This window comes from Giraffa tippelskirchi, chromosome 11, assembly GCF_054371585.1.
Source record: "Giraffa tippelskirchi isolate mGirTip1 chromosome 11, T2T-mGirTip1v1.2.pri, whole genome shotgun sequence".
Lineage (NCBI taxonomy): Eukaryota > Metazoa > Chordata > Mammalia > Artiodactyla > Giraffidae > Giraffa > Giraffa tippelskirchi.
Genome location: NC_137285.1, coordinates 80,065,628 through 80,091,535, shown reverse-complemented (window position 1 = coordinate 80,091,535; position 25,908 = coordinate 80,065,628). Strand labels below are relative to the sequence as shown.

General features: G+C 38.9%; 1 protein-coding gene and 1 pseudogene across 10 annotated transcripts in view; both read left to right on the top strand.

The window, feature by feature from the left end:
* GRIA4 (glutamate ionotropic receptor AMPA type subunit 4) overlaps window positions 1-25,908 on the top strand; it is a 622,527-nt gene that overhangs the window by 304,657 nt on the left and 291,962 nt on the right. The window lies entirely within an intron of this gene.
* LOC145528076 (5S ribosomal RNA) lies at window positions 5,893-6,011 on the top strand (annotated as a pseudogene).

The window sequence follows — 25,908 nt, the reverse complement described above, 5'->3', positions numbered from 1 at the left end:
ACTCATTTCTGGGCTTTATATTCTGGTCCATTTATCCACGTGTCTATTTTTGTTCCAGTACCGTACTGTTTTGATTACTATAGGTTTGGTGTATAGCTTGAAATCAGATAGCATAATGTCTCCAGATTTTGTTCTTTCTCAAAGATTGTTTTGGCTATTTGAAATCTTTTATGTTTCCAACAAATTTTAGAATTATTTGTTCACTTGTGTGAAAAATGTCATTGATTTTTTTATAGGGATGGCATTAAATCAGATTGCTTTAGGTAGTATGATCATTTTAACAATATAAATTATTCAAATCCATGAGCATGTTGTCTCTTGTTATCTCTTTGTGTGGTCTTCAGTTTCTTTCTTGTGTCTTAAATGTTTCCAAATACAGATCTTTTACCTCCTTTGTTGGATTTATTCCTATGTATTTTTTATTTTGTTGCAATTAGAATTGTTCTTTTAATTTCTATTTCTGGTAGTTTGATGTTAGTGTATGGAATGCAACAGATTTCTGCATATTGATTTTGTGCCCTGCAACTTTACCAAATTAATTTATTACTTCTAGATTTCTTGATAGTGTCTTTAGAATTTTATATTTATAGTGTCATGTCATCTACAGTGACATATTTATTTCTTGCTTTCCAATTTTGAGGTCTTTTATTTCTCTTTTTTGTCTGATTGCTGTGGCTACACATTCTGATATTATGATAAGTAAAATTGTTGAGAGTGGCCAACATTGTCTTATTCCTGATATTAGAGGAAATTCTTTCAGTTTTTCACCATTGAGTATGACACTAGCTGAAAATTTTTCATTTGGACTTAATTATATTGAAATATGTTTCCTCTATACTCACTTTATTATCTGTTTTTTATCATAAATGTTAGATTTTGTTGAAGGATTTTCCCACATCTATTGAAATGATTATATTATTTTATTCTTCAATTTGTTAACATGGTAAGCACATTGATTGACTTAGGGATGTTGAACTATCCTTGTATCCCTGAAAGTAATCCAACTTGATTATTTTGTATATTTTAATGATCATTGAATTGAGTTTTCCAATATTTTATAGAGAATTTTTACATCTATGTTTATCAGAGATATTAGCCTAGAATTTTCTTTTGTGATATCTTTGGTTTGACATCAGGATGATGTTCACATCTTACAGTGAGTTTGTAAGTATTCCTTCTTCTGCAGTTTTGTTGGCTAATTTAGAAAGGATGGGTAGTAATGCTCCTCTAAATATTTGGTAGAATTTACCTGTGATGTTAATAAACACCTGTGATCTTTGTTGGGAATTTTTTTTTAATTAATGATATCCAATTTTACTGGTAATTAATCTCTTCATATTTTCTATTTCTTACTGATTTAGTCTTGAAGTATGGAACGTTTATAGGAATTTGTCCATTTCTTCTAGGTTGTCAATTTTATTAGCATATGAATGTTTATAATAATCTTTTATGATCCTTTGTATTTCTGTGATATCAGTTGTAATCTCTCCTTTTTAACTTCTAACTTTATTAATTTTGAACATCTCTTTTTTAATTTTTTTTTCATTTCCTTGATAAGTCTGTAAACAGATTTTTCAATCTTGCTTCTTTTTTCAAATAACCAGCTCTTGGTTTCATTCATGTTGTCTATTTTTTATTTTTCTTTAATTCTTATGTCATTTATTTCTACTGTGATATTTATGAATGATTTTCCTTCTACTGGGTTTGTTCTTTACAGCATTGGACTCTATTTTCATCACCAGTCACACGCAAAACTGGGCATTGTTTTTGCACTGGCTCCATCTCTTCAGTCCAATGCTGAAAAGAGCAGTATTGTATAGGAATCTGGAATGTTTGGTGTATAAATTAAGCTAAACTGGAAGTAGTGAAACAGGAGGTGGCAAGAGTGAGCATCAACGTTTTAGGAATCAGTGAACTAAAATGGACTGAAGTCAGTTCAGTTCAGTTCAGTCGCTCAGTCATGTCCGACTCTTCGCGACCCCATGAATCGCAGCACACCAGGTCTCCCTGTCCATCACCAACTCCCGGAGTCTACCCAAACCCATGTCCATTGAGTCAGTGATGCCATCCAGCCATCTCATCCTCTGTCGTCCCCTTCTCCTCCTGGCCCCAAACCTTCCCAGCATTAGGGTCTTTTCCAATGAGTCAACGCTTCGCATGAGGTGGCCAAAGTATTGGAGTTTCAGCTTCAACATCAGTCCTACCAATGAACACTCAGGACTGACCTCCTTTAGGTTGGACTGGTTGGATCTTCTTGCAGTCCAAGGGACTCTCAAGAAACTTCTCCAACACCACAGTTCAAAAGCATCAATTCTTTGGCACTCAGCTTTCTTCACCATCCAACTCTCACATCCAAATATGACTACTGGATAAAGCATAGCCTTGACTAGATGGACCTTTGTTGGCAAAGTAATGTCTCTGCTTTTAAATATGCTATCTAGTTTGGTCATAACCTTCCTTCCAAGGAGTAAGCGTCTTTTAATTTCATGGCTGCAGTCACCATCAGCAGTGATTTTGGAGCCCAAAAAAATAAAGTCTGACACTGTTTCCACTGTTTCCCCAGCTATTTCCCATGAAATGATGGGACCAGATGCCATGATCTTAGTTTTCTGAATGTTGAGCTTTAAGCTAACTTTTTCAATCTCCTCTCTCACTTTCATAAAGAGGATTTTTAGTTCTTCTTCACTTTCTGCCGTAAGGGTGGTGTCATCTGCATATCTGAGGTTATTGATATTTCTCCCGGCAATCTTGATTCCAGCTTGTGTTTCTTCCAGCCCAGCGTTTCTCATGATGTACTCTGCATATAAGTAAAATAAGCAGGGTGACAATATACAGCCTTGATGTACTCCTTTTCCTATTTGGAACCAGTCTGTTGTTCCATGTCCAGTTCTGACTGTTGCTTCCTGACTTGCATACAGCTTTCTCAAGAGACAAGTCAGAAGGTCTGGTATTCCCATCTTTTTAAGAATTTTCCACAGTTTATTGTGATCTCAATCAACACAGTCAATCCAAGGAGTAAGCGTCTTTTAATATCATGGCTGCAGTCATCATCAGCAGTGATTTTGGAGCCCAAAAAAATAAAGTCTGACACTGTTTCCACTGTTTCCCCATCTATTTCCCATGAAGTGATGGGACCAGATGCCATGATCTTAGTTTTCTGAATGTTGAGCTTTAAGCCAAATTCTTCACTCTCGCCTTTCACTTTCATCAAGAGGCTCTTTTGTTCTTCTTCGCTTTCTGTCATAAGGGTGGTGTCATCTGCATATCTGAGGTTATTGATATTTCTCCTGGCAATCTTGATTCCAGCTTGTGTTTCTTCCAGCCCAGCATTTCTCATGATGTACTCTGCATATAAGTTAAATAAACAGGGTGACAATGTACAGCCTTGACATGCTCCTTGTCCTATTTGGAACCAGTCTGTTGTTCCAGTAGGTGAATTTATTTCAGATGACCATTTATATGTACTACTGTGGGTAAGAATCACTTAGAAGAAATGGAGTAGCCCTTTTAGTCAACAAAAGACTCCCAAAACAGTACTTGGGTGCAATCTTAAAAATGATAGAATGATCTCTGTACATTTCCAAGGCAGATCATACAATAACACAGTAATCTAAGTCTATGCCTCAACCACTAATGCTGAAGAAGCTGAAGCTGAATAGTCCTATGAAGACCTACAAGATCTTCTAGAACTAACACCAAAACAGATGTCCTTTTTCATCACAAAGGACAGGAATTCAAAAGTAGGAAGTCAAGAGGTACCTAGAGTAACAGGCAAGTTTGGCCTTGGAGTAAAAATTTTGACAGGGCAAAGGCTAACAGAGTTTGCCAAGAGAACACACTGGTCATAGCAAACACCCTCTTCCAACAGCACAAGAGACGACTATACACATGGACATGACCAGATGGTCAATACAGTAATCAGATTGATTATATTTTTTGCAGACAAAGATGGAGAAGCTCTATACGGTCAGAAAAAAACAAGATCAGGAGCTGATGGTGGCTCAGATCATGAACTCCTTATTACAAAACTCAAACTTAAATTGTAGAAAGTAGGGAAAACCACTAGACCATTCAGATATGACCTAAATCAAATACTTCACAATTATGTAGTGAAAGTGACAAATAAATTTGAGGAATTAGATCTGATAAGCAGAGTGCCTGAAGAACTATGGATGAAGCTTCATGACACTGTACAGGAGGCAGTGATTCAGATTGTCCCCAAGAAAAAGAAATGCAAAAAGGTTATCTGAGGAGGCCATACAAATAGCTGAGAAAAGAAGAGAAGCTAAAGGCAAAGGTGAAAATGAATGATATACCCATCTGAATGAAGAGTTCCAAAGAATAACAAGGAGAGATAAGGAAGCCTTCCTCAGTGATCAGTGCAAAGAAATAGAGGAAAGAAATATAATGGGAAAGACTAGAGATCTCTTCATGAAAATTAGGGATACCAAGGGAAAATTTCATGCAAAGATGGGCAAAATAAAGGACTGAAATGGTATGGACCTAACAGAAGCAGAAGAGATTATGAAGAGGTGGCAAGAATATACAGAATACCTACACAAAAAAGATCTTAATGATCCAGATAACCACTGGTTAACCCAGATGGTATGATCACTCACCTAGAGCCAGACATCCTGGAATGTGAAGTTAAGTGGGCTTTAGGAAGCATCACTACGAGCAAAGTTAGTAGAGGTGATGGAATTCCAGTTTAGCCATTTCAAATACTAAAAGATGATGCTGTGAAAGTCCTGCATGCCAGCAAATATGCCAGAAAATCTGGAAAACTCAGCAGTGACCACAAGACTGTAAAAGGTCAGTTTTCATTTCAATCCCAAAGAAGGGTAATGCCAAAGAATGTTCAAACTACTGCACGCTTGCACTCATTTCACATGCTTGCAAAGTAATGGTCAAAATTCTCCAAGCCAGGCTTCAACAGTACATGAACTGAGAACTTCCAGATATTCAAGCTGGATTTAAAAAAGGCAGAGGAACCAGAGATCAAATTGCCAACATCTGTTGGATCATACAAAAAGTGAGAGAGTACCAGAAAATATCTACTTCTGCATTATTGGCTACACCAAAGTCTTTGACTGTGTGGATCACAGCAAACTGTGGAAAATTCTTAGAGACTGAAATACCAGACAACGCTATCTGCCTCCTGAGAAATCTATGTGCAGGTCAAGAAGCAAGTTAGAACTGGACATGGAATAATGGACTAGTTACAAATTGGGAAAGGAGTGCGTCAAGTCTGTATAATGTCACCCTGCATATTTAACTCAGAGAAGGCAATGGCACCTCACTCCAGTACTCTTGCCTGGAAAATCCCATGGATGGAGGAGCCTGGTAGGCTATAGTCCATGGGGTCGCTAAGAGTCGGACACGACTGAGCGACTTCACTTTGACTTTTCCCTTTCATGCACTGGAGAAGGAAATGGCAACCCACTCCAGTATTCTTGCCTGGAGAATCCTAGGGACGGCGGAGCCTGGTAGGCTGCCGTCTATAGGGTCGCACAGAGTCGGACACGACTGAAGCGACTTAGCAGCAGCAGCAGCATATTTAACTTACATGCAGAGTACACCATGAAAAATACTGTACTGGGTGAACCACAAGCTGGAATCAAGATTTTAGGGGGAAATATCAATAACCTCAGATACACAGACGACTCCACCCTTATGCCAGAAAGCAAAGAACTAAATAGTCTCTTGATGAAAGTGAAAAAGGAGAGTGAAAACGTTGGCTTAGAACTTGACATTCAAAAAACTAAGGTCATAGCATCCAGTCCTATCACTTCTTGGAAAATAGATGGGGAAACAATGAAAACAGTGACAGACTTTAGTCTCTTGGGCTCCAAAATCATTGCAGATGGTGACTGCAGCCATGAAATTAAAAGACGCTATGGCCATACCTCCCTGAATGCACCGGATCCCGTCTGATCTCGGAAGCTAAACAGGGTCGGGCCTATACAGTACTTAGATAGTAGGCCGCCTGGGAATACCGGGTACTGTAGTCTTTTCTTTTGGGGCTTCCCTGGTGGCTCAGACAGTAAAGCATCTGCCTGCAATGAGGGATGCCCGGGTTCAATCCCTGGGTCGGGAAGATCCCTTGGAGAAGGAAATGGCAACCCACTCCAGTACTTTTGCCTGGAAAATTCCTTGGACTGAGGGGCCTGGTAGGCTACAGTCCACGGGGTCGCAAAGAGTTGGACACGACTAAGCGACTTCACTTTCTTTTCTTTGCTCCTTGGAAGAAATGCTATGACTAACCTAGATAGCATATTAAAAAGCAGACTTTAGTTTGCCAACAAAGTTCTGTCTGGTCAAAGCTATAGTTTTCCCAGTAGTCATGTATGGATGTGAGAGTTGGACTATAAAGAAGACTGAGCACCAAAGATTTGATGCTTTTGACCTGTGGTGTTGGAGAAGACTCTTGTGTGTCCCCTGGACTGCAAGGAGATCCAACCAGTCAATCTTAAAGAAAATCAGTCCTGAGTGTTCATCGGAAGGACTGATGGCCTAGCTGAAACTCCAATACGTTGGCTACCTGATTCACAGAACTAACTCATTGGAAAAGATTCTGGGAAAGATTGAAGGTAGGAGGAGAAGGGGACAACAGAAAATGAGATGGTTGGATGGCATCACAGACTCGATGGCCATGGGTTTGAGCAAGCTCGAGAAGTTGGTGATGAGCAGGGAAGCCTGGTGTGCTGCACTCCATGGGGTTGCAAAGCTTCGTACATGACTGAGAGACTGAACTGAACTGAACTACTGGCTTTTGTCTGGGTTTTGCTTGTTCAACTTTTTCTACTTTAATGAAGTATGCAATTAGGTCATTTACTTGAAATTTTTCTTGTTTCCTGAGGTAGACTTCTATCACCGTAAACTTCTCACTTACAACTAATTTGTTGCATCCCATAGATTTTGGGTCACTGTGTTTTTATTTTTCTCCAGATATTTTTTGGTTTCCTCTTTGATTTCTTCAATGATCCACTAGTTGTTTTTAGCATGTTGTTTAGCCTCCATATATTTGTGATTTTTGCATTTTTAATGCAAACTATTAATGAAATAGTTGATTTCTAGTCTCATAGCAATATGATCAGAAAAGATGCTTCCCATGAATTCAATTTTCTTATATTTATTGATTATTTTATGGCCTAGCACCTGATCTTTTCTACAGAATGTTCCATGTGCACTTGATGAGAATATGTATACTGCCGCTTTGGATGGAATGCTCTGTTATCATTTAAGTCCATTGGCCTTATGTGTCATTTAAGATAAACGTTTCCTTATTGATTTGGATGATTTGGCCATTGGTGTAAGTGAGGGGATAAAGTCCACTATTATTATTGTGTTACTGTAGATATCTCACTTTTTGTCTGTTAGTGTTTGCTTTTTGTATTTAGGTGCTTCTATGTAGGGATAATGTATATTTACAATGTTATATCTTTTTCTTAGATTGACCCCTTGATGATCTTGTTACAGTCTTTGTTTTAATGTCTGTTTTGTCTTATATAAGTATTGATACTCCAGCTTTCATCACTTTCATGGAATATCATTTCTCATCTCATATGCAGTCTGTGTGTGTGTTTATATCTGAAGTAAGTCTCTTGTAGGCAGCTTCTGTATGGGTCTTATTTATGTATTCATTCAGCTACTCTGTATCTCTTCTTTGGAGCATTTAGTCTATTTACATTTAAGGTAATTTTTATAATAATTTTGTACTCATTGCCATTTTGTTAATTGATTTTGGATTATTGTTAAGTTGTTTTTTGGTCTTTTCTTTTCTTTTGATATATTCCCCTGTGATTTGATGATTATCTTTAGAGATATATCCAAATGTCTTTCTCTATTCCATAGGTGTATTTATGGCAGATTTTTGGTTTGTGGTTACCATTGTTGTTATTGTTCAGTCGATAAGTCATGTCCAGCTCTTTGAAATCCCATGAACTCTTCAGCACACCAGGCTTCCCTGCCCTTCACCATCTCCCAGGGTTTGCTCAAATTAATGTCAATTGAGTCAGCAATGACATCTAACCATCTCATCCTCTGTCACCTGCTTCTCCTCCTACCCTCAATATTTTCCAACATCAGGATCTTTTTCAATGAGTCAGCTCTTTACATCAGGTGGCCAAAGTATTGGAGTTGTTACCATGAGGTTTATATACACCATCCTATGTATACATGATTATTTTAAGTTGCTGTTCTAAATTCAAACGGATTTTAATAGCCCACTCCCATTTACTGTTATGACATCATGTTTTACATTTTCTTGCTTGTGTATCTCTTAATTATGTACTATGCATATAGATGATATTCCTACTTTGATCTTTTAAGCTTCCTACTAGCTCTATATGTGGTCAATTTATTAACTTTACTGTATATTTACCTTTACCAACAAATCTTTTCTTTCATCCATTTGATATTTCTAGTTGTGGCTTTTTCTTTTCTACTTAGAGAAGGCCCAAAAAACATTTCTTGTAAAACTCTTTGCTGGCTTGTGGAACTCTTTCAAACTGGAATGAAATCCTCGCCAGGTAGCTTTCTTAAATGAAAGCCTTCTTGGCTGTGCACGTTTCCCTTTTGTCACTTGTAAATATATCATGCTATTCCCTTATGGAATCTTCCCTGGTGGCTCAAACAGTAAAGAATCTGCCTACAATGTGGGAGACCCAGGTTTGATCCCTGGGTCAGGAAGATCCCCTGGAGAAGGAAACAGCAATCCACTCCAGTATTCTTGCCTGGAGAATTCCATGGACAGAGGAGACTGGCAGGCTAGAGTCCATGGGGTTGCATAGAATTGGACACAACTGAGCAACTAACACATTCCCTTATGACCAACAGAATTTCTGCTGAAAAGTGTGTTGATAGATTTTGGGAGTTCCTTTATGCTTAACTTGTTGCTTTTCCCTTGCTGATTTTAATAATGTCTCTTAATTTAATTTTTGCCATTTTGAATATGACATGCCTTGGTGTGTACCTCTGGCTTGATCCTGTTTGAGACTCTCTGTGATTCCTGGACCTGGATCTCTGTTTCCTTCCCAGGCTAAGGAAGTCTCCAGCTATTTTGTTTTCAAATATAATTTTTGCCCCTTCTCTCTCATCTCTTTCTGAGACCCCTAAAATGTTAATGTTAATATGCTTGATATTGTTCCACATTTCTCCTAACTGTCCTCATAATTTTGCTGTTTTTTTCTTTCTTCTTTTCAGCCTCCACTTTTCTTCCAGTTCACAAATCTGTTCCTTCATATCATCTAATCTACTGTTAATTCCTTCTAGTATATATTTTATTTCAGTTATAGTATTCTTCAGCTCTGTTTGAATCTTTTTTTATATTTTCTAATTCCTTGTTAAAGTTCTCAATGTGTTTGTCCATTCTTATCTCAAGTACTTTGAGCATCTTTATGATTATTATCTTGAACTCTTCATTGGATAGATTGCTTATCTCCACTTAGTTCTTCTTCTAAGGATTTATTTTGTTTCTTCATTTGGGACATATTCTTTGTTCTTCTCATTTTTCCCAGTTTGCTGTTTTAGTTTTTATATTCATTGTGTTGGTTAAATTTGGTGATCTTGGAGAACTGGCCTTTTCTATGGACACTTCATGCATTGGAGGAATCCACTCCTCTAGTCACCAGGGCTATATGCTCTAGGGGAGCCCCTTACATGAGCTGCATGGGCCTTTCTATTGTGAAAGGCTGTCTACTGTGGGTACTCTTGTAAGTGTGGCTTTCCTATAGTTCCACTGGTTTCCAGACTCTGACTTGTGCAGCAAATGTTGGCCAGTGTGGCCAAGTCTTAAGATGGCAGGCTGTGTAGCTTCAAGCTATTGCTGGTCCAGAAGTGAGAGGAGTTGAGTCCCAGAGTGACTAGTGCTGGCCAGAGGACCCCAGATTTTGTGTTGGCTTGTTGATGGTGGGATCAGTTCCTAACACAGCTGACTACAGGTTCCAGAGTGTCCCAAAGGTGGCGCTGCCTGTTGGTGAGTAATATCAGATCCTAAGGTGAGTGGATTAGGAGCCCAATGTGCCTTGGACTTGATGCAACATGCTGGTGAGAAGCATTGGGGCCCAATGGGGTGCTAGGGCTGGTGTCAGCCTGCTGGTGAGTGGGACAAGGACCCAGGGTATCACAGGACTAGTACTGTCTCACTGATGGGTGAAGCCATTTCCTGGGGCTATTGCCAACCCACTGGTAAGTGGTGTTGGATTCTTGAATCTGTTGCTACAGGGAGCAAATATCTCGGAGCCGATATCAGTTCACTGGTGGGTGGGGAAGTAGCCTAAGGAGTCCAGAGACTAGTTCCAGCCCACTTGGATATGGAGCTGGGACCTACATTCTCTTATTGCCCTTGCAATAAGAAACTCAGGGGTCCCTGAGCTGGTGCTAGACTGCTGGTGAGAAGGGCTGGATCCTGGTCCCTCTGATGAGCAGGGCTGGGTCTCAGAGCAGCTGGGGATTCAGGGGTGCCCTGAGGCAGCTTCTCTGGTGGCACATGGAGCTGTGGTCTCACCCAGATAGCTGCTTGACCTGAGGCATCTCGGTACTAGTGCCATGGTTGGGTTTGGGTTGGGTTTGGGTGGTTGGGTTTTCATGCTAATCAGCTTGAGGGAGAATTCTGAATTGGTGCTTGCCAGTACTAGTGTCCTCACGACAGAATGAGCTTCTGAAAATGGCTTCTTCCAGTGTCTGTGTTCCAAGGTTGAGCTCCATTTGCCTTCTGCCTCTCTGAGTCTCAGCAAGTACATCTAACCCAGGCTCCTTTCAAACCACTGCTTATTCCCTGGGTCCTTGAGCACGTGAGATTTGTGAGTGCCATTTAAAACTGCAGTCTATTTCCTACATGTCTCTGGCTCCTCTGAAAGTAAGCCTCATTTGACCTCCAAAATCAAACATCATCAATTCCTTGATCCATGATCCCCAGTCTGGGGTGCCTGCTGTGGAGCTTGGACCCATTGCTCCTTGAGGGGAAACTTTGTAATTATCCTGTTTGTGGGTCACTGACCCATGGGTATGGATCTTTAATATACCTTATTTATACCCCTTCTAACCGTATCTTTGTGGTTTAGTATTTACATCTTTAGTTGTAGAAAACCTTTTCTTTCTTTCTTTTTTTTTTTTTGGCTGGTCTTCAGATCTCTCTCATCAATACTTGTTCTGTTCAGTTCAGTTCAGTCACTCATTCATGTCAGATTCTTTGCGACTCCACGCACTGCAGCACACCAGGCTTTCCTGTCCATCACTAACTCCCAGAGCTTACTCAAACTCATGTCCATCGAATTGGTGATGCCCTCCAACCATCTTATCCTCTGTTGTCCCTTTTTCCTCCTGCCTTCAATCTTTCCTAGTATCAGATTCTTTTCCAATGAGTTAGTTCTGTGCATAGGTGGCCAAAGTGTTGGAGTTTCAGCTTCAGCATCAGTCCTTTCAATGAATATTCAGCACTGATTTACTTTAGGATTGACTGGTTTGATCTCCTTGCAGTCCAGTTGTAATTTTGTTGTGCTCATGTAACTTTGTTAAGCTCAGGGTCTTCCTACACCGCCAACTTCCTAAATTGATATTTAAAGTCCCAATCGGGGATATGGTCAAGTCTATGCCAGTTTACCAACTGCTTGACCCATAATACACAAATAGGCTACATATTTGTCTATTCATAAATTACATTATTGAGATTTTGAAATAATGCATTCAAAATCATGTTATGTTTTCACAGATTCCCTTTATTCTCATATTTATGGAAAAGTATGCATTACCAACAGGAAAACAATTTCTTGTGGTAGCAGTCTAAAAACTTCATAATTTCATTAAAATCACTTTGGTTCAGTTCAGGAATCATTTATAGCTAGCTACCATACACTGAACACTGTGCTAACTCCAGAAGATACAAATAAAAGTAAGACTGGGCTACTACTCCATGGGATTTTAGGTTAAAGAAAGTAGATTTAAATGAGGAACAGCAAGTCTCTTGAAAACATACCTGAAGCCAATGTCATTTCCTATACTTTTAAAGATATAGACAGTAATAAGGATACTACACATACATAAGTACATAAGGGTGTCCCTGTTCTACATCCTCCTCAGGAACAAATAGAGGATGAGGGATAATGCTGGTCAGGTATTAGGATCACAATATCTTGACACAATCCCTTTGGAATTTTGAGAACCCCAAAATGCATGCATTCTGCTACCTCTCTTAAAATTGACTTTTAAAGATTCTCAGTAAGGCAAGAATGAATGTTCTCAGATTTGAAGGGTTTTCTTTCCCACAGGGAGTTCAGAAGCAGGGTTTCAGTAGAGAGAGTGATGTGTCAGCTTTACTGAGGTTACATAATTTAGAGGAAGAAAAACAAAGATATGCAATAACAGGCAGATAATTTAATTCCTGTCTGTCAGCTGTTCACAAATATAGATATACCCAAAGTGCTACTTGAACACCAAGGAAGGATTCCAAACCAGACTGGTGAAGCTATGTGGAGAGGAATGTAGAAAAATCTTCCCAGAGTAAATGATACCTTAGTCTTGAAAAGTTAGTAATTACCAAAAATAGTAGGACCTCAAAGAAGGGAGAATTGCATAAACAAGGGTGTGAAGATGTAGAAATTATGGTCCTATATCAAGAAGCCCTAAATAAGCAGACTGTTATGAACATGTATATTTTAGATGGTAATAACAATTTCTTTCCTCTTTAAATGATCTTTTTATTATCAGCCAATTAATTCAGAACTTCAACACCTGAGTAAAAACTGCTCTGGTTGATTCATTTTGAGGTTTGAAGAAAACAACAAAATCGTGTAAAGCAATTATCCTTCAATTAAAAAATAAACAATTAAAAAAAACTGCTATAGTAAGTGTTTCTAGACACTTATTGATCTTAGAAGAGGTCAAAGCAAAAGAGAAGCATTCTATTCCATGAACAATATGAGTGTCTTTGATGTGCTTCCCTCTCCCATGAGAATGAAAATTCCATGAAACATACTGCTTTTGTCTTATTATTCACAGCTCTATCTCCAACACATAAAACAGAAATTGTTATATATGTAGTTATGTTATAGTTGTATAATTATATAGTCAAAAAGTGAGGATTCAATGACAGGCAGTACAGATCTAGTGCCTCTCCTTACTGAGTTGGCATGCTAGTAGACAGGCTTTAGCCTAGGATAGCTTAGAGGGCATTGTAAACTTGTATGGAAAAAAAACAAAAACCGGCATCTTTAGTTTTCCTTACCTATAACTGAAAATTAACATTAAATTTAATTATTAATATAGACCAGAAATCACAGAGGTATCAGTAGTAAATGTGACTGTCACCATTAAAAATCACAGATAATACCTTTCAGTGTTGCAGATGTCTGAAAATACCATTTTTACTCCTCATGATATTTTTTAATTTATTTATTTTTTATTGAAGGATAATTGCTTTACAGAATTTTGCTCTTTTCTGTCAAACCTTGACATGAATCAGCCATAGGTATACATATATCCCCTCCCTTTTGAACCTCCCTCCCCACTCAACCCCTCTAGGTTGACCCAGAGCCCCTGTTCCGAGTTTCCTGAGCCATACAACAAATTCCCATTGGCAACCTATTTTACACATGGTAATGTAAGTTTCCACGTTACTCTTTCCATACATTTCACCCTCTCCTCCAATCTCCCTATGTCCATAAGTCTATTCTCTATGTCTGTTTCTCCATTGTTGCCCTGTAAATAAATTCTTCAGTACCATTTTTCTAGATTCTGTATATATGCATTGGTATACGGTATTTTCTGACTCACTTCACTCTGTATAATAGGTTCTAGGTTCATCCACCTCATTAGAACTGACTCAGATGTGTTTCTTTTTATGGCTGAGTAATATTCCATTGTGTGTATGTACCACAACATCTTTATCCATTCATCTGTCAATAGACATCTAGTTTACTTTCATGTGCTAGCTATTATAAATAGTGTTTCCATGAACAATGGGATAAAAAGACAATCCTCAGAATGGGAGAATATAATAGCAAATAAAACAACTGGCAAATGATTAATTTCCAAAATATGCAAACATCTCATAAAACTCAATGCCAGAAAAACACTCCTCATGATTTTTTAGTTGTTTGCTGTTGACTTACCACTAGGTTTTATTACTTAATGCAATAATTAAAAATCAGGAATATTAGTACATAGTCAGTTTAGTTATTAATGTCTCGAATATGTATTTCAATATAACAGGTTTCTCTTTGTTATCCGAAGTAATCTATCTTGTGCCTTTAAAAGCATTGTTCTGAGAAGGGAATTAATAGACCTCATCAGAATACTAAATAGGTTCATGATACCAAAATTTGTTAAGAATTCCAAGTCTAGGGGTAAAAAAGAAATTAACTAAAATTAATTATTGTTCAATGATATGGTAAGTGTACTGATAGGGGAAGAATAGAATGCTGTCACATATATAGGATAGATAGATGTCTTGCAAAGATTTTCATGCCCTGCTTCATCTGAAAAATTAGTATGAGGGTATACATGTACAGACCCTGAAGGAAGTTTATTGTGAAAGGAACCAGACTGTGACTGTGTGAGTAGAGGAGGTGAGTGTTTAGAGGATAAGAGATACACTTAAGCTAAGTAAGACAAGACTCAAAAGAGTTTGCACTTTATTCCAAGGATAATGCAAAGATATTCATGTGTTTTAAAAATAGAGTAAAAGGTCACTCTGGAGTGAATTTATATGGGAAAGGGCAAGCATTAAGCAGGGAGACCAATTAAAATAGTTACAATAATTCAGGATAATGGTCTGAGTCCTGCATTGCCATTAGAAAAATACACATAGATAAAATCAACATGGTGCTAGAACATCAATGTTTATTAACTTTTCATATTCAAATTTACTACTGAGGGACACCTGAGTTCAATCACTGGGTTGGGAAGATCCCCTGGAGAAAGGAAATTCTACCCACTCCAGTATTTCAGCCTGAAGAATTCCATGGACTGTATAGTCCATGGAGTCTCACAGAGTCGGACATGACTGAGCGACATTCCCTTTCACTTTCGCTTTCAGATGATTTTGTTATTAGTAGTATAAACTTTCAAACTACTACACAATTGCACTCATCTCATATGCTAGCAAAGTAATGCTCAAAATTCTCCAAGCTACGCTTCAGCAGTACATGAATCAAGAACTTCCAGATGTTCAAGCTGTATTTAGAAAAGGCAAAAGAACAAGAGATCAAATTGCCGACAACTACTGTATCCTAGAAAAAGCAAGAGAATTCCAAAAAAACATCTATTTTTGCTTCATTTACTATGCTAAAACCTTTGACTGTGTGGATCACAACAAACTGAAAAATTCTTAAAGACAATGAAATATCAGACCACCTTACCTGCCTCCTGAGAAATCTGTATGCAGGTCAAGAAGCAGCAGTTAGAACAGGACATGGAACAAAAGACTGGTTTCAAAATGAGAAAGGGGTATGTCAAGCCTGTATATCACCACCCTGCTTATTTACCTTATATGCAGAGTACATCACATGAAATTCTGGACTGGATGCTGGACAAGCTGGAATGAAGATTGCAGGGAGAAATATCAATAACCTCATATATACAGATGATACCACCCTTATACCAGAAAGTGAACAGGAACTAAATAGCCTCTTGATGAAATTGAAAGAGGAGAGCAAAAAAAAAAAAAAACAACAAAAAACTTGCTTAAAACTCAACATTCAAAAAATGAAGATAATGGCATCCAGTCCCATCACTTCATGACAAATAGACAGCAAAACAATGGAAACAGTGAGATACTTTATTTTGGGGGACTCCAAAATCACTACAGATGGTGACTGAAGCTATTAAATTAAAAGACACTTGTCCCTTGGAAGAAAAGCTATGACAAACCTAGACAGCATATTAAAAAGCAGAGACGTTTCTTTCCCGACAAATGTCCATATAGTCATAGCTATGGTTTTTCCAGTAGTTATATATGGATGTGAGAGTTGGAGTATAAAGACAGCTGAGCACTGAAAAATTGATGCTTTTGAATTGTGGTGTTGGAGAAGACTCTTGAGAGTCCCTTGGACTGCAAAATCAAACCAGTCATTCCTTAGGAAATCAGTGCTGAATATACATTGGAAGGACTGATGATGAAGCTGAAACTCCAATACTTTGGCCACCTTATGCGAAGAACTGACTCATTTGCAAAGACCCTGATGCTGGGAAAGATTGAAGACAGGAGGAGAAGGGGATAACAGAAGATGAGATGGTTGTATGGCATCACCGACTCAATGGACACGAGTTTGAGCAAGGTCTGGGAGTTGGTGATGGACAGGGAAGCCTTGTGTGCTGCAGTTCGTGGGGTCGCAAAGAGTCAAACACGATTGAGAGACTGAACTGATCTAAACTGAGCATAAACTTTATTGCTCTTGCCTAACACAACTATTTCTATTTCATTTGGTGGTTAAAGGAAGTAATGTTCGGCAAATGACAAATGCCAATGTAGCGGTAAGTCCATGCAAAAAAGACTACCAGCCAACTGCCTTCAGTAAAGCCCATTTTAATCATAGGCAAGCCCATTTTAATCATCATCCTAAGCCTTCATTTGGATGTAGTGATTTCTTGATGAGCTCTATCATTTTAAAGGACACATATCAGTTGCTTCAATTTTAATTTTATCTTTAGCCAAATTCTCTTTTTCCTGTGCTGCTTGTTCCCCAGGATAAAATTCAATAGTGTCACTGTTCCCATCCAGCTAACTTATTAATCTAAAATCAAATGCCCTATGTTGTTGAGCAAGATTATTCAAAATTTTGCTCTTTTTAGCATGCATTCATATATTTGGATGTTTTCTGCTGATTAAATGCTAAACCTGTTGTTTTCTTTCTAAATCCATTGAAGCATGACACAACTTTTATTTTGTTTGTATACAATCATTTTACATATGATTTTATATTAAATATATAAAATTTATATATGATTTTTTTAAATTACGTATGTTGGAGACAATGAGTGAACTCTGAGCTGGGCTGTTAAAGCATTTAGTTTCTACTCTAATTAATCTCATGAATATCAGTGTTCATTGTAGTCGAAAATTTCAAATATTTGATAAATATTGAGTCATTACTGTATTTACTTTTAACCAACCTCCTGTGTAAGCTGATTTCCATCAATGTTCTTGTTCTTCCATCATCCTGTGAGGTACAAGAGAAGGCAAATAGGTAGTTATTTAGAATGTAAACACATGGGAAAATAAGAAAGAAAAAGTATCTTCTTTACAAAATAAAGAGACTCTGTAAATAAATAAAATAGAATTTATTTTCCTCAGAACATTTTTTAGATAGTTGTACCAAACTTACCACTAGGCAATAGATTAATACATTGATAAATACTGATGATTTTTCTTATAAAGATCTCATAGAAGATTTTGTCATTTGTCTTTCTTTTCCATGTAAACTTTAATAACTTATTTTGTTAATGAGAAGAAAGAAGCCCAAATAAATTAGAGACTATCCATAAGGCAATACATTAGAAGCAATGCTGCTGCTGCTAAGTCGCTTCAGTCGTGTCCGACTCTGTGCGACCCCATAGACGTCAGCCCACCAGGCTCCGCCGTCCCTGGAATTCTCCAGGCAAGAATACTGGAGTGGGTTGCCATTTGCTTCTCTAGTCCATGAAAGGGAAAAGTGAAAGTGAAGTTGCTCAGTCGTGTCCGACTCTTAGCGACCCCATGGACTGTAGCCTACCAGGCTCCTCCATCCATGGGATTTTCCAGGCAAGAGTACTGGAGTGGGGTGCCACTGCCTTCTCCGTTAGAAGCAATGACATATAACAAATACTAAAGATTTTGTGTTTAGATGACAAAAGAGACATATATAAAATTCATTGTCAAACATGGTTATAGAATGAAGGCTTAATGAGTTGTATGCACATTTTAGAAGATAATTATGGTATGTATGTCCACAAAGTTGCTTCTGTCCAATTCTTTGCAACCCTATGGACTCTAGCCCTCCAGGCTTCTCTGTCCCTGGGATTCTCCAGGCAAGAATACTGGAGTGGGTTGCCATGCTCTCCTCCAGTGGATCTTCCCAACCCAAGGATCATAACCATGTCTCACGTCTCCTGCATTGGCAGGTGGGTTCTTTCCCATCAACATCATCTGTAAAGCCAAATCATAGTATATACATAACAAGGAAAATTTAAACTGTTTTGGTTCTAGAAATATGAATAATTAGGAAGCTTGATTATATAGTGAGCTTGGGGGTCTATGCACTCTAACTCTCAATTTAACACTGCTTGCTTCTGTATTTTGCTTGGAATACCATCACCAAATTAAAATTCATTCCCTTAAATCATCCCAGTTAGTCAGTTCTCCAACATACTTCCAATATAGCTCATGCTTTATCCTTGTTATCTGGGTAAATATTACCCATTGCGTAAATCATCTTAATTATACCACTTTTGGAAACCATAATGGATTCCTGTATATTGTATTAATCTCCCCTTCTTGGGATTTGTCATCAGTACCACACCACTTGCAAATAATTATAGGCCAACTTCTGCTACTTATTGTTGACTTCAACTGCGTTCCAACAAGAATGTAAACTCTTTATCATCATGCCTTCTAGTACACAGCATAGATCTCAGTGTATTTGTTGAACAGCTGACTACAATTTAAATGGGCTTCCCTGGAGGCTCAGATGGAAAAAATCTGTGTATAATGCAGGAGACCCAGGTTTGATCCTTGGGTCAGGAAGTTCCCCTGGAGAAGGAAATGACAACCCACTCCAGTATTCTTGCCTGGAGAACTCCATGGACTTAGGAGTCTGGTGGGTTAGAATCCATGAAGTTGCAAAGAGTCAGACACAAGTGAGTGACTAACACTTTCACTTTCACAATTTAAATAATAGGAATTATGTGAATTTTTAGATGAAATATCCTATAAATATCAATTAGATCCATGTAGTCCAATGTATCATTTAAAGCTTGTGTTTCCTTACTAATATTCCATCTGGATGATGTGTCCATTGGTGTGAGTCCGGTGTTAAAATCTCCCATTGTGTTGTTGTCAATTTCCCCTTTTATAGTTGTTAACATTTGCCTTATGTGTTGAGGCTTCCACGATGGCTCAGATGGTAAAGAATCTGCCTGCAATGTAGGAAACCCAAGTTCGATCCCTGTGTCGAGAAGATCCCATGGAGAAGACAATGGCTACACACACCAGTATTCTTGACTGGAAAATTCCATGGACAGAGGAGCTTGGCAGGCGACAGTCCATGGGGCCACAAAGAGTCAGACATGACTGAGTGACTAACACTATGTATTGAGGTGCTTCTATGTTGGGTGCATAGGTATTTATAATTGTGTGTGTGTATATATGTATCTTCTTAGATTGATCATTTGATCATTATGTGGTATCCTTCCTTTTCTCTTGTAATGGTCTTTACTTTAAAGTCTATTTTATCTGATATGAGTATGGCTACTCCTGCTTTCTTTTGATTTCCATTTTCATGGGATACCTTTTTCCATCCCCTCACTTTCTGTCTATTCTGTAGACAGAATATATAGGGATCTTGTTTTTGTATCCATTCAGCCAGTCTGTGTCTTTCAGTTGGAGCATTTAGTCAATTTACATTTAAGGTAATTATTGATTTGTATGATCCTTTTACCATTTACTTTATTAGTTGGCTTTGTTACTGTAAGTCTTTTCTGTCTCTTGTGTTTTCTGTCTAGAGAAGTTCCTTTACATTTGTTTAAAGCTGGTTTGGTGGTGCTGAATTATATTAACATCTGCTTATCTGTAAAGCTTTTCATTTCTCTGTCAAATCTGAATGATATCCTTGCTGGGTAATCTTGATTGTAGGTTTTTTCATTTCATCACTTTAAGTATATCCTGCCACTCCTTTCTGGCTGAAGAGTTTCTTTTGAAAAATCAGCCATTTGTCTTATGGGGAATCCCGTTATATGTTATGTGCTGCTTTTCTCTTGCTGCTTCTAATATTTTTTCTTTTTGTTTAATCTTATTACATTGATTAATATGTGTCTTGGTGTGTTTTTCCTTGGGTTTATCCTGTATTGGACTCTCTGGGCTTCCTGTAATTGGGTGGCTATCTCCTTTCCCATGACAGGAAAGTTTTCAGCTATAGTCTCTTCAAGAATTTTATTTCACCCTTTCTTTTCTCTTCTTCTTCTGGGATCCCTGTAATTCAAATATTGGTGTGCTTAAAGACCCAGAGGTCTCTGAGGCTGTCCTCATTCCTTTTCATTCCATTTTTCTCTGTTTGGCTCTGCTTCAGTTGTTTCCACTATTCTATCTTCCAGCTCACGTATCCATCCCTCTACCTCAGTTATTCTGCTATTGGTTCCCTCTAATGTGTTTTTACTTAGTTATTGTGTTGTTCACTGCTGATCGTCTATTCTTTATTTCTTCTAGATCCTTGTTAAACATTTTTTGTATCTTCTCAATTTGTGCCTTCATTCTATTTATTGGTGCCTCCATTTAATTTCCAAGATTTTGCATCATCTTTACTATCATTACTCTGAATTCTTTTTAGGTAGATTTAGATTGCCTATTTCCACTTCATTTGTTTGGTTTTTTGGGTTTTTACCATGTTCCTTCATCTGCTGCATGTTTCTCTGTCTTTTCATTTTGTTTGATTTACTGTGTATGTGGTCTCCTTTATGCAGGTTGCAAGGTTGTAGTTCCTCCTGTTTGAGGAGTCTGTCCTCAGTAGGTCGGGATGGACTAGTGCCTTTTGAGGGTTTCCTGGTTGGGGGGACTGGTGCCTGTGTTCTGGTGGGTGGAACTGGATCATGTCTCTCTGAAGGGCAGTGACATGTTCAGTGGTGTGTTGAGGTTGTTTTGGAGCTGGGAATGGCTTGGGCAGCCTATCTGCTAATGGGTATGGTCGTGTTCCTATTTTACTGATGGTTTGGCATGAGGTGCCTGGCACTGGAGCTTGCTGGCCGTTGGGTGGGGCCGGTCTTAGTGTTGAGATGGAGGCCTTTGGGAGAGCTCTACCCAATTAATGTTCCATGGGGTCCGGAGTTCTCTGGCAGTCCAACATTTTAAACTTGGAACTCTCATCTCAGAAGCTGACCAGGACTCCACAAGCTATACAGCACAGAGCAGAAAGAGAAAGAGATAAGGTGGTGGGGGTGGGGGGTGGGGGGAAAGTCAAGGAAGCATACAACAAAAAAAAATGGACAGACAAGACCCCAAGACAAATGGTGAAAGCAACACTCAACAGACAAGAACACCCAAAGAAACTCACACACTCCCAAACAGAAAGAAGAGAGAAAAAAAATAAAACCAGAGACCAGAAGAGATCAATCTAGCCAATAAACAAACTCATATATAAAAACAAATAGTAAAAACTAGACTAGAAAAAAATACAAAATAGAAAACATGGGGGGAAATGCAATATAACTAAAGAGAAAAGTAAAAATAGGAAAAATAGAATTAAATGAATTTATTTAAAATAAAAAGGAAGGATTGGATGTGGAGGAAGGTGGGAGGGGGATTCTGGAAGGGGAACACATGTACACCCATGGTGGATTCATGCCAATGCATGGCAAAACCAATACAATATTGTAAAGTTAAAAAATAGACAAATAAACTAATTTTAAAAAAAGGAAAAAGTAAGTTAAAAATAAAAATTAAAGGAATAATAAAGAAGGACAACAAAATAACAATACAATAAAGAAAAAAACTCTCTCTCTCTCTCTCTCTCTATATATATATATAGTGACTGCAGCCATGAAATGGAAAGATGCTTGCTCCTTGGAAGTAAAGGTATGACAAACCTAGACAGCATATTAAAAAGCAGAGACATTACTTTGCCAACAAAGTACATATAGTCAAACCTATGGTTTTTCCAGTAGTCATGCATGGATGTGAGAGTTGGATCATAAAGAAGGCTGATGAGCAACTGAATGGCAACTATATGTGTGTGTGTGTGTGTGTGTGTGTGTGTGTGTGTACACATATATATTGATAGAGACAGAGAGAGAGAGTGGCAGTAAGAAGAATGTCCTCCTGCATCCTCCATAATCCTCACCACAGAGTGAGCAGCAGCTAATCTTCCCACTCATGAAGTCATCCAATATCTTTAGGAAGGTCTCTGGACCTGCTGTGGGCACTGTGGGGTCAGTTCAGACTCAAATCTGGCCTTACTCTAGCTTGTACTTTCCTCCAAAGTCCATAATTTCTCCCAAAGTCTACAATGTCAGGATAATTGCAGGGATTTAATCCACTGCACCTGCAATTTCAGGAGCAAATTCCCTTCTTCTTCCTTGGGCACACAGCCCCTGGAGCTCAACTTTGGTTTTGTCACTACTTTTGTCCATAGGCTGCGCTCTCGTGTCTATTACCCATTCAGACAAGAGGGAATAAAAGTAGAAGCTTATTAGGGCTCACTTGCTCAGTCAGGCTGAGGAGAGGGAGGGGTAGGGCAGCCACAGTCAGGGTGTGTGCGGAGTGCCTGCTGTGGCCGAGGCCTTTGGGAAGTTGCTACAGTCTGAGGCGATCCATGCACTCTCCCAAGGTAGTCAGACTAGGGTTGTGGATCCCTCAGTAGAGCCAAGCTGCACAGGCTTTCAGGAGATTGTGGGCAGAGACCAGCACCTGCTCACAGCTTGGTGGCAGCTGCAACTCCTGGGGTCAGGACCATGGCAGCCTCCTGTTCTCTACCTCTGGCACCCACACTGCCTTGGCAGTGACCAAGTGGCTATCATTTCCCTCTCTAGGATTGCAAACTGCAGTTGCAGGTAGCCCTGCCTCTGGCATTGACACTGGCTTTGGTGTATCTACCTCTGGGGTCGCAGTCCACGGCAGTGGCTCATCCCACCTATGACACTCATGAAGACAGGGTTCTGCAAGCACACAGTGTTAGTTCCCAGCAGCAATGATCTCTTGACTCTTTTGCAGGCCCAGGCTTTTCCCTGGATTCCCTCAGCCACGTGCATACTAGCCTCCTCAGAGTATCTTCATGGCAGTCAATCCCAGTCCTCTCCCTGTGGTCTGAGCCTTGGCCTGAGCCTCAGCTCCCAGCCCCCACTCACTACAGAAGGCATGCAAACAGCTTCTTGGCTGGGAAGTGTTTGTCAGCAATGATCTCTGTAGTGAATTCTCTCTATTTTTGCCTTCCAAGCACTTGTTCTTCTTCTCTGAGGTTCTGAAGCTCTCTCCTGTCCTCGCTTGTGAGGGGTTTTCTGAGTGTATGGAAACTTTTCCTCCTTCACAGCTCCCTTCCTGAGGCATCGGTCTCCATCCCAAATCCTTTATCTCTTTATTTTCCCATATCTTTTGCCCTACCTCATTCAGTGGAGATTAGCTTGCCTTTTTGGAAGTCTGAGGTCTTCTGCCAGTGTTCAGAATGTGTTCTGTAGGAGTTGTTTCAGGTGCAGATGTATTTTTGATGTATTTGTGGGGAGAAGATGATTTCCCCATCTTACTCCTACACCATATTGAAAGTTCCCCTATGAATTTTTAGAATAAGATAAGCCTAGTTTCAATTCTTCATCCTCTATGTATTCATTTATTTAGCAAATATTTGTAGAAACCACTGTGTGCCAGGAACTATCCTAGATTTAGCAATACAAGCAAGACAAATGAAATCACAATACACATATACACAAAACCACACACACCCAACAATACATCCTATACCCATGGAGCTTGTGCTCAAATAGAAGAGGCAGACAATAAAAAGATGTTAGGTAACAAGTTAACAACAACAGCAATAACATAGAGCCAGGAAGAGGAATATGAAGTGTTAATAGGAAGGTGGATTCACCTGTCAGGTAACTTTGAGTAAGATCCGAAGGAAGTGAGGGGTTAGCCTTGAGAATATCTGTGGGAGAGTTTTCAGGCAGAATAAACAGTTGCAAAAACCTGAGCAAGAAAGTAATTTCCTTATAGTTCTTGAGGAATAGTGATGAAGTGAAGTGGCTGGAAAGATAGGATGAAGAGGAGAAGAATAGGAAGTTGGCTCAGAGAGGTGATAGATGTTATATGACATGGGACCCTGCAGGATCTAGTTTTGAATGAAAAGAGAAATGACATAATATGACTTACATATTAGCAAAATCTCTATGTTTACTGATTGACAATTGCAGTGGGCAGAAACATGGGACCATTTAGGAGAGTATTACAATAATCCAAGAAATGCATGGATTGGTGCTGGGGTATGGTCACAAATGGTTAAATACAGGATATGTTTTGAAGTTAAAGTCAATAAGACTTGTGCTATGATGGAGTATGAGGAAAATGGAAGGAACAGCAATAACATCAAGCTTTCACTCTCTAGCAGCCAGAAAATGAGATTATCATTACTGAGATGAGGAAAACAGGAAAACGCTGGTGAGGAGTGAAGGAGAATTCAGTTTTTATTATGTTAATTATGAGATGTTTATTGTTAAATCTCCAAGTGGAAGTCTTAAGTAGATATGTGGGTCTAGAATTAAGAGAGGATCAAGATTAAGATATAGATTTTGGAGTTATTAGTATTAAGATGATATTGAGTCTTCACCATCACTAGAGAATGGTAACACCTAGACAGTGAGGATAGAAAAATAAAAGAAGTCCAAGTAGTGAACTATGTAGTGAACTATGTTCTGGGTGTACTGTGATTTGTTAAGATGGATGAGATAAAAATGAATCAATAGAGACTAAGTAATGAATGGCTAGAAAGAAGGAAGGGCCTACCCCGATGGCTCAGATAGTGAAGAGTCTGCCTGCAATGCAGGAGACCCAGGTTTAATCCCCAGGTCAGGAAGATCCTCTGGAGAAGGAAATGGAACCCACTTCAGTATTCTTGCCTGGAAAAATCCCAGAAAGAAGGAAAATGAGGTAAGTTGGGTAGTTCTAGATGCCAAGTATCAAATGGTTTCAAGGAAGAGTGATCATTTGAATAAAATGCTTTTTATTAATATAAATCAAGTATGATTATGTCTGAGAAATTCCACTGGATTTAACAACTGCTCCTCACAAGAACAGTCTCACCAAAGGAGGTGAAAACTTAATTTGTGTTCAAGAAAGAATAGAAGGTGAGAAATTGAAGACGACAAGAATAAATAATACTTTCAAGGAATTTTGTTGTAAAGAAAAGGACAAAAATGAGGCAGTAGCTGAAGGGAAAAATAAGATCAAGATATAGAAGAAATAACAGCATGCCTATAAAACTGATAAATGATCCAGAGTGGAAAAAGTGATTCTGGAGAGAAAGACGTCCTTGAATAGGTAAAGGAAGATGTGATCTAAGGTACACATAGAGGACTTGGTCTTAGCTAGGAACACAGATAATGAACTCACAGTAACAGGAGAAAAACTGAAATATTTGCACACAGAGTCAGCTGCATGCGTAGATATAGTGACAGTAGCTTGTGAAAGCTCTTTTTTGAAAGCTTAAGTTTATAAATAGTAGGCTTCCCTGATAGCTCAGTTGGTAAAGAATCCGCCTGCAATGCAGGAGACCCAGGTTCAATTCCTGGGTCGGGAAGATACCCTGGAGAAAGGGTAGGCTACCCACTCCAGTACTCTTGGGCTTCCCTTGTGGCTTAGCTGATAAAGAATATGCCTGCAATGCAGGAGACCTGGGTTCAACCCCTGGGTTGGGAAGATCCCCTGGAGAAGGGAAAGGCTACCCACTCTGGTGTTCTGGCCTAGAGAATTTCATGGACTGTATAGTCCATGGGGAAGGAGGTGGACACGACTGAGCGACTTTCAGCTTCAAGTTTTTAAATAAAATAAGGGTTAAGGTCATCTGCTGAAAAAATCACCTGAGATAGTAGGAAAGAGAATAAATTAGGGAAATAGTGTATGGTTTCCAGGAACAATCAAAGGGACACTAACTTGTATGACTGAGTTTTTATCCAACCAAATTCAAGTATATGCATGTAGGCTCCACATGATGAAGAACTGGATTTAACCTGGGTTAGACTTTT